This window comes from Solanum tuberosum, unplaced genomic scaffold, assembly GCF_000226075.1.
Source record: "Solanum tuberosum cultivar DM 1-3 516 R44 unplaced genomic scaffold, SolTub_3.0 scf00241, whole genome shotgun sequence".
Classification (NCBI taxonomy): Eukaryota; Viridiplantae; Streptophyta; class Magnoliopsida; order Solanales; family Solanaceae; genus Solanum; species Solanum tuberosum.
In genome coordinates this window covers 912129-922072 of record NW_006239165.1, presented here as the reverse complement: position 1 = coordinate 922072, position 9944 = coordinate 912129, and the positions used below count along the sequence as shown (strand labels likewise).

The window sequence follows — 9944 nt, the reverse complement described above, 5'->3', positions numbered from 1 at the left end:
ACTCAATATAATGATTAGGCGGCAATAAGAAGACGAAACATGTCTTAATTGAGGATGTTTGGATTGTAAGTCTAGTCAATTAATTAATTAAAGATTGTTAATTGCCGTGGTTAGGTATTTGTCTGTGGAAAATACTCTAATAATTAGCATTCAGGATTTCTAGATCCTTCTTCTCATTGTTTTTCCCTTTGCTTTATCTTATGACAAGATATTCATTAAGAGATTATTTACATAATTAGTTTATTATAAATTATTTTTTTAGAATTATCTGTAAATATTTTTTGAGTGATATATAACATATAAAAATTGTATACATAGTATATATAAATTAAACCTTTTAGGAATTGGTGAACAAGTTATATTATATAATTAAACATGATTCTAATTAAGGATTACATAATTAAATGAATTATTTCGTAAAGACACTTTTAGTGCTAGATATTTGATTTATTCGATTAAAGATAAGATATATGAAATATAATATAATATAAATATGTTGAGATGAGTTCTTCTTTTCTACTCTTTCCGTTTCTTTATAGTTGTCAAGTTGTGTTTTTTGAGAATTAATTTGATTAATTTTCAAAATTAAATTATATTACTTTAATTTAATATTTTATAATAAAAGTTTAAATATTTAAAAACTATATAAAAAGTATTATAAGTTGACTTTCAAATATATATTGTTTGATTCTGAAAAAGAAAAATATGACAATTAAAAAAGGGAGAGGGGAAATATTATAAAGTTGGATCAATGTGCGGCTCAGAGAAGAGCCTTGGGTTATTTGGAGCCCTCCGAAAGTGTGTAAAAGTTGAGAAGGTATTTGATACGTGTTATTTGAGTTTACAATTTTTTGAAACTTTTTTTTGTTTATGTGGTAAAGATAAAGTGTACATATATTTTATTTTATTGTTGTACGTATCAAATATATATAAAAAATGTACAATGAACTAATTAAAATTGAATATAATGAATTATATAAATATCTTTGAATAAAAGTAGACATGTCAATAAAGAATCAAAGAGGTGCCTGCTTTTAGGGACCGCTGGTGTAATGAATAAAGAAAAATAATTTCAGGATAAGTTTTTAGTACCACTCTATTCCCTTCTATTCTTTGGTTGGTTACAAAGTGTTAGAATCAATAATTATGACTAGGATAAGTTAACTCTACTTGTGGGTGAGATACTAATTTCGGAATAAGTTATTCCGGCATAAAAAATGTAAAATAACAAAAGTGCCCCCTTAAACTCTTTTTCTTTTTTATAAATAAACAACTTATTCTTAAAGGGTATTTTTGTAAACAAACATCTTATTAATATAAATTATGCCATACATATTTAATAAATCAAACAAGTAATAAAATATAATTTCATCATAACTTATTCCAACATGACTTATCTCATCATAATTAAAGTAAAGTAAAGTAAAGTATATATATTTATCTATATATGTTTTAAATGTAGACAAAGCCCTTTACTAAATTAAGGTAAACATAAAATATGGATTGGTCCTATTGTTGGAATATTTGTTGGACCACATGTCATGTAACGTGGAGTGGATCGTACATCCTCGAATATAGGTTCAACCAAAGCTTTCTGGAAAATGATTCTTCATCTTTAATTTTTTTATTATATTAGGACAAGTGTCTCCCTTCCTTGCTCTATTCAATTTTGATGCTAGTGCTACCAACTCTACTATTGAGGCGGTATAATAACATAGTCAGTAAAATTTTATTAAATAAAATTTGAAAGGGCGTAGTTAGAATAGTGGCGAAATCAACATTTTGGTTAAGGATGCTCATACTTTTATGATGGGGTTAGCTTAATTTTTTAAAACCAAAATGAAAAAAAAATAGTAATTATTTTTTAATTTTAAAAGGAGAAAATCAAAACACTAAATGATGTACTTTGACTTGTTTTGATTAATAAAAAAGAAACTTGTTAAAGTGAAACTCATGCCTCCAAGGAAAATTTGCATCGTTTTCCCCATTAGACTATATCTTTGTCAAGAATGTTCAACAATTAATAAATATTTGTATTTAACCTATTTATTTAGAAAAAAATTTCTCAGAAGGGTGTTTATTTGACCATTTTTGGATGTGTGTAGTTCAGCCCTTGAGCTAGAGATGAAGAAACAAATTTGAATTCAATAATTTTTATTTAAATTTTTTAGAATTATTTATTAATAATTAATTACTAAAAGAATTCAATTTGATTAAATTTGAATTGGGATTACTTTTTGACCAAAAGATATCAACAAAAGTGAAGGATATTTTTAGACCAAAGAGTATCCAATAAATTAAGATATTCTTCACCCTTTTTCCTTTATTTAATACATCGAGTTTGAAGTCTACACAGTAATGGATGTTCACGTGCGTATTAAGGGGACCCGTGGTGTTGTTTGCAAAAAAGATCCTCCTATATATGATCACCTTTTTCTAAAGATATGAAAAAAAATATCTTTGGACATCCAATGTGTTTGGAGATTACTTATTATTATAGAGTATATAATAATAATAATAATATAATATAGTATTTATAATATTTGAATTAGATAAATTGAGAAATTTTCATAGAGTATTTAATTTGGTCTATTAAAATAACGTAGCGTATTTTTTAAAAATAATAATATTTATTTATAAAAATACACTCCATAGATATAGCGCAAAGGATGAGAATTTTTTTTAGGACTAATTGTGTCTTTAATCATGCTATTGAAACACTAAATCTCATTGCATTATTAATGTAAATAAATCAATGGTATTGATAATGCATACCTCAATACACAATGAAGTGTATTAATTCAAGCATAAGTTATACATAGATCGAAAGTATGTACCAAACAAGATACTGATAATACACAAAGCTAATGCATGCATTATTTTCTCTAATAACTCTACTAAACTATTTATAATTTGAATTTTCATTTTCTTTAAAAACGTTGTTTTGTGCTAACTAACGATAGCTGCTAGGAAACTTGGAAGGCATTTGGACCTGCAATTTTATATTGCGATATGAAATCATGAGATGAAATCAATGTTTGGACGTGCGATCTCACGCTAATTTCATCTCAAGATTTCATATCACGTGATGAAAGTTCAAATTCTCTAAAATAACATGAATTGAGAATTTCAAATACAACAATTAACTCACAAATTTATATTGTAAAAATAGTCCCACATTTATATTTACTATCCATTTATTTCATATGTAAATAAAATTTATAATTCATATCATTACTTTAGAAATTATTTAAATCTCATATAACGATTATTCTCACCAATACAAATTTATTATTACTTCAAATCAATTCCTACTTTACCATTTATATTCACCAATTTTATTATTTTTGATCAAATTTATTGCCTAACAAATGGCTAAAAATAACAATGTTGGTTCGTCTTCTAGGTTATATGATCGAGAAATGCTAGTTTAACGTGAGAATGTTGTTTGTACTATGTGAGAAGATTATATTAAAGACTAGTATACTACAACTTGTATTCAATTTAATTTTTATTGAATTAAAATTTTGATCAATAAATATTGTATTTTTTAAGAACAGTTTTGTCATAGTGTATTATGCGATTTTATAAGCTTTTGTTTATTTGGTAGAATTCTATAAAGAATTGGGAAAATTTTAGTAGTTATACAACTCAAGAGGTTTTATGTTTATGAGAAAACAGACAACATAAAAATTCCAATTAGTTGCAAGTCCTCTCTCGTTTAGTAGTAAATTTTCACCCTATTAATGACAAAATAACTTTTTTTTCGATAAATAAGGAGATATTATATATATTTATGCATCAATTCAAATCAATGGCAGAGCATTGGTTTTGCTAGAACAATTCGAGGGGCTGGGGATCGACAAAAAACAATTACAATCATTTGCAATAATTATTGCAGGCCTAATATGTCTAATATTAGAAGTTCATTTTTTGTCTGCTTCTATTGCTACTGAGATGGAACTTTTCAAAAAATAAAAGAGTTAGCATATGTTAGCTTCGATCCCTCCTTAGCTAAAGCATCTGCCACGTGGTTCTCTTCTCTGAACCTATGCTGGACCGGGGGTTCCCCAACCTGCGGAGGAGTTCCCTGCAATCACACAGAATATTGGAGTAAGCACGATGGTCATTATATTAAAAGACCTATGATTTCTTTACAATCAATATTAATTGTAATGGGTAAGAGATTGTTATCGTGAGCCATAGCTAATCCTTTATGGAAGACATAAAACTCAGCAATGATATCGTTCGCTTCGTATAAGTTTCCTATGAACCCTATGATCCAATTTCCATTACTATCTCTAATGACTCATTTTATACCATTTTTCCCGATTAGTTAGTTTTAGGAGCCGTTTGTGTTTAGTTTGTACCTTGTTTAAGTTTTTTCCCATCTAACTAATACGAATTTAGGTCAGCTTCTGGTTCGTCTTGGGTTGTTGAGGGTCATGAATTCCATAGTATGTGTATAAGGTTTATTAGGATTTATGTTTTCCTTTTGTTGTTTGTCGAAGTTCCCATTTCTATTCATCTAACTACTCCATGAGTAGAAGGGAAAGACATCGATCCATTTAAGATTTTTTATTTTAATGTCTGTCTTTCCAAGAAAGTCTAGCGATTTTTTTTCATGATCAGGATCTCCACTATTTGTAGGCATGCTTATTCCTAACTTAAACCAGAGTCTTCTAACTATGACGCAATCGATGAAGATATGATGCATAGTTTTGGGTGAATTACATATGTGGCAATCACTATTTTTCTCTATTCCTAAGTTGCTTAGATAGTGGCGTGTTGGTGGCCTCCCATGGTTGCATAACCATAAGAAGTATTTAATTTTATTTGGACAGTGGAGACCTCATATCCAATTAAATGAGGAGTTATTATTCTTAGGAGGACTGTATATTTTTCTAACCTGTTGGTAGGATGAGCTGGTTGTTAATAGACCTTTTTTTGTTATGGAGCCAGGAGGTTTTGTCTTTGTTAATTGTTATGGGAATATGGAGGCTATGGATAAGGTTTGTAACTTCCTCTAGTAGCTCGAGTGATAGCACATCGAGTTTCCATGTTCCCCTGCTTGTTAGGAAGTCCTTAAATGTCAGGTTGTATTCATGTTGCATTAAGGGACCTGCTATAATTTCTCTAATGGTGGTGTTGTTTGGGAGCCAGATGTCAGACCATAGGGAGATATTCGACCCGTTTCCAATGGATCATTTCAGTCCAGCTTTACATATCTTCCACCCTTTCCCAATATTTTTCCAAATTTTACTATGATTTGATTTTGTCTTTAGGTCAGGGAAGCAGTTAGATCCTGAAAATTTGTTGATTAGTATAGATGCCCACATTGAGTTTGGTTTTGTAAATGCTCTCCACGCTAGTTTGGCTAGTAAGACTTTGTTCTTTGTTTCCGCTTTTTGGACTCCTAGGCCCCCTTCCTCTTTCGCTTGCGTCACCGTTGCCTATTTAATCATATGAAATTTTTTTCTTTGTGTTTGTAGTTTTCGAAATGAAGTTTCTTTGAATTTGATCTATTTTTTTAGCTATTCTTTGGGGAGGTTGATGTATTGCATAATATGGCTAGGAATGTTATTTAGGCTAGCTTTGGCTAGTGTTGTCCTACCTGCTACGTTGAGAAATTTTATTTACCACCCCGATAGCTTTTGATGTAGATTATCAATGATAAACTAAAAGTCGTTAATGTTAGAGGCTTTCAGAAAAATAGGGAAGCCTAGGTACTTCCCAAACAAAACAACTTTTATTTTCAAGCATTTGGGGGGCTTTTCCCTTTTAAGATATACTCTGGCATAGTTGGTAAGATGAGATAAATAAAGTTATTTTATAAATTAGAATATTTGATATGTCAATTTATCCTATTATATATACAAAATAATTTATCTTATCATTATATTATAGTATATATAGTGAAATCAATAATTATAAAATTAATTAATATCCCTAATCAAATAAAAAATAATTTGATTTCAAAATTATCATCTCTTGTCACTCGTATTCAATGAATTAGTGAGATTTGAACATACGAGCACTTTCTCATTTCAAGGAGATGAAATCACTAGGTTATAACATTTTTTTATGCTAAAAGTGTTAAAAATATATTATTTAATCATTTCGTATATCATTATACTTGTATATAAAATATTTTTTTTCAACTAATAAAGGATATCCAGCTGGACACCCTGACCACCATGTGGCTAACGCCAGTGCTCGTACCCATCTCAATCTGTCCTTTTTAACTTCCACTGCCTAGACAGACAGCATTATGTCTAAAGAGAAACAGAGATATCCCAAAATTCAAAGCTAAAGAAAAAATTATACCATTAACAGCTCCCATATATCTTTCTCTACAAACAATTCCTACTTTTTATATACACACATTCGAATCTTATTTAATAAATTGGAAATGGGCGTCGCTGCCAACCGACCGACGCCTCTGCTTTCCATCTATTGGCGGGCGCACTACGCCGGTGCTCTTTCTGCTACTGGCATATCCATATATAAAGTTCAGGTAAAAACTATGCCCTGTTTTCAATTTTATTGTATGGTACATTATTTCATACTGTACGAAGGTGGGGATATGAAATTATAAATTTATATATGTTTCGTGTTAAAATTAAGTATCACATTCAGATGAATCATGAATCATAAAGCCCTACCTACCGCATGAATGAGGGGTTAAAGAGGAGAGATTTGACAGAAAACGGCCATAATTGTAAAGCTGTCTGCAATAATTCAAGCTTCATATTTGGCAAAAAGTAAGATAGATGTTACTCCGGCTTCTTATAATCTTTCTATAAACCTTTTTTTTTTTTTTAATTCATTTAAAGAAGAATCTGTTTTCAACTCTTTCTATTTCCTCAATTTATTTGTCTGCTTTTAACTTAGCACAAAATTTAAGAAAGTGAATTTTTTTTTGAAATTTTATGGTGTTAAATTAAAGCTACTTAAATATTTTTAATCATAAAATCTTAAACATGTTATACAGATAATTAAAATTAATGAATAGTAAAAAAAAAAGACATTTATTTTTGAAATAAATTTTAAAAAATAAGATAAATAAATTAAAATAAAAAAACATAAATATTTCCGTTTGTTCATTTTTTCCCCTAAGATTTTCTGATAGTATATATATAATGTCTGTTTATGTAGGTGCATCGACTCTGGCAAGACCCCAGCTAACCAGCATCTTGATAGAGATATTTCAAGCAGGTTAGTATGTACGTTATCAATTTAATTATTTTTAAATAAAGTAAATTAATATTTTAATATCAAAATTTGAATTTTCAAATGCATACAAAAATTATGATAATTTTTAAAAAATTCTTATATTATTATGATGAAAAATATATATTATATAATATTAACCTAAATTTATATTATTTGACTATTAAAAATGAAACTGTGACAAGTGTAAAAGGAATGAACTCTTTTGAGTCACTTATAATAAATAGCTACTGTACATGTCACTGTCAATAATGAAATAATTGGTTATTAAGAAAATAAGTTATCTAGCATACTGCGACGTGTTAAATTATAAAAAATAGCATAATATTATTTAGGCGCAATATATAAACAATCTTCTAAATTAATTAAGATATTTTGCTTAGCCGTGCACGCACATTCATGTCTACATATTAATGCATGCAATGGTGGAGCTAGGTGAGGGTTCGTGGGTTCGAACAAACCCAGTAGCTTTTCGTAGACCCTGTATATGTACTAAAAAAATTAATTAAATATATATGTATATTAATTTGTGAACCCCTAAAATATTAATTAACAGTTCTAGAGAAAATTTAGAACCCCAAAATCTGATTTGCCTCGTATAAAAATTGTTTATACTATTTTAACATATGATAACAAAATTAGTTAGTATTATCTTACCAATCATCAACTAATTACCTATAATAATTATACATATATATATATATATTTATATAATTAATTTAATGCATATAACATAAACTTATCCACCTATTGCCATAATTTCATGAATCCACCACCTTGTTAAAGTGAAAGCATATATAAAACTGAGCTTTCTTTTCCATATAACATAACAATTCTAAAACTCCAAGTAATTATACAAAAGGCAAAATGTCCTATCCACCAACATAATATATAGACTGAGAAGAGGGGTTGCGGGGAATTTAGCACATGTTACGTGAGTTTACATGAATTTAATAATTTTTATAATATGTTATGAAATTAATTAACTAATTATAAATTTAAAATTTACATAATTTAATAATTTTTATAATATGTTATGAAATTAATTAACTAATTATAAATTTAAAATTTTGAACCTGCGAAGTAGGGGACCTTTACTGTGCAAACCTAACCAGATAAGATTATTGATATTTTATCCAAAAATGTTTGAAAATATTGTCATATGCTTATCCATTCAAAAACCACACAACACATTACACAAGTACTGCCTGTTTTTTCTTTTTTCTGCTGACCCCATTTTTGCTCAGCTGCCTTCCCTACAGTCCTCCTTTGATATTTGTCAACCTTATTCATTTTAATATAAATTATAAATAATATTGTTTTTATTTAAATTTAAGAATATTTAAACAAGATTTTTCATTAATTAATTTAGATTAAATCTAAATTTTAATAGGTTAAGTGAAAAAATTGGCGGGTCAATAATTAGCCCAAACGTAAATAGGTTAGACCGTTTATTATTTCATAAATTAAATTTGTCACCTTCGATCTTAACTTTCACCTTGTTAACGACGAGAAATCATTTTCTTTTATCTTATATAATCCCTTCGCCATTTTCCATTTGTGCCCACTGCCGACAATCTTATCAAAATTAGCTTATAAATAAGTACATTATTTTGAAAAATTAAGCAACATCAATATCATCAAATCCAAGTTATTCCACTTGCGTACATACTAGTATATCTATACCAACTTTTCATTAAGATTTTGATTTTCCAAACTTAGTGAATTACTAAATTTCCAGTTGATTTGATTATTAAATGAATGAATAAGAAAATAATTGAAAAAAGGAACAATAAAAAGTAGCTTTAATTAAATAAAAATTATAATCATTAGTATACTGTTTAGCTTTGAAGATTCCTTTGGTTGCATATTACCAGACTTTTGGGGCTTTATATTTTTCCTTTCAAATTCCAACTTTCCCATGATGAGTCATAGTTAGGTTTAAAGAATAATCTTTTCATACTATTTTCCTTATTATTGGGTATTAAAATCAATGGCATAGTCACATAAAATCAGTTTATGAATATTTATTACTAAATCTTGAACATGTTAATTGTTAGCATATGAGTTTCATTTGTAAGCAAACTTTTAAAATATAAAATAAAATAAAATTAGGAAATAGAATCTAAAGAAAATCTAGCGTAATTGTCTCACTATGTTTCATATCTATAGAAGCAACCAATGAAAATCCTAGACTCCTATTCCTGGGCTGTCATTTCCTATCTCGAGAATCTTATCAAAATCTACTTAATTATCTCAATAGTCTTTTCATATTTAAACCCCCAATAGTTATATCACTCCTTGCGCAAACATCATACTAATATTTTCTCTATTATTTCAATTTTATCTAAGGTCCCCAAAGGGATCGATATAGAATGAAACAACAACTCATATATAATGTGTACACACACGAGCGAATTTGACATAGGATGAGCCTTAAGAAATGGGTCAAGCCCAGGGGCGAATTATGTATCAAATTTGGGTCATCGAAACTCGTGATCATCCGATTAAACTCGATATATTATTTGTATAATTATTAAAGAATATATTAAATAAAACTTATGAAACCCGTTCTCAAAATTGCTGGATGGTTCACTAATTTGACAGCCAGATTTTAACACCAAGGTCCCGAGTTCGATCCCAAACGGCCACAATTGGCTTCAATTTTTTAATACACGTTTTTCAGAAAAAAGAAGAAGCTGAATTTTAAA

The 9944-nt window shown here is 28.5% G+C and overlaps 1 long non-coding RNA gene across 1 annotated transcript; it reads left to right on the top strand.

Annotated features, from left to right (window-relative positions):
- Nucleotides 1-6192: 6192 nt before the first annotated feature.
- Nucleotides 6193-7289, top strand: LOC107062554 (uncharacterized). Its single transcript, XR_001474699.1, has 3 exons — nucleotides 6193-6517; nucleotides 6640-6764; nucleotides 7159-7289. It is a non-coding gene; the product is annotated as an uncharacterized lncRNA (long non-coding RNA).
- Nucleotides 7290-9944: the final 2655 nt, after the last annotated feature.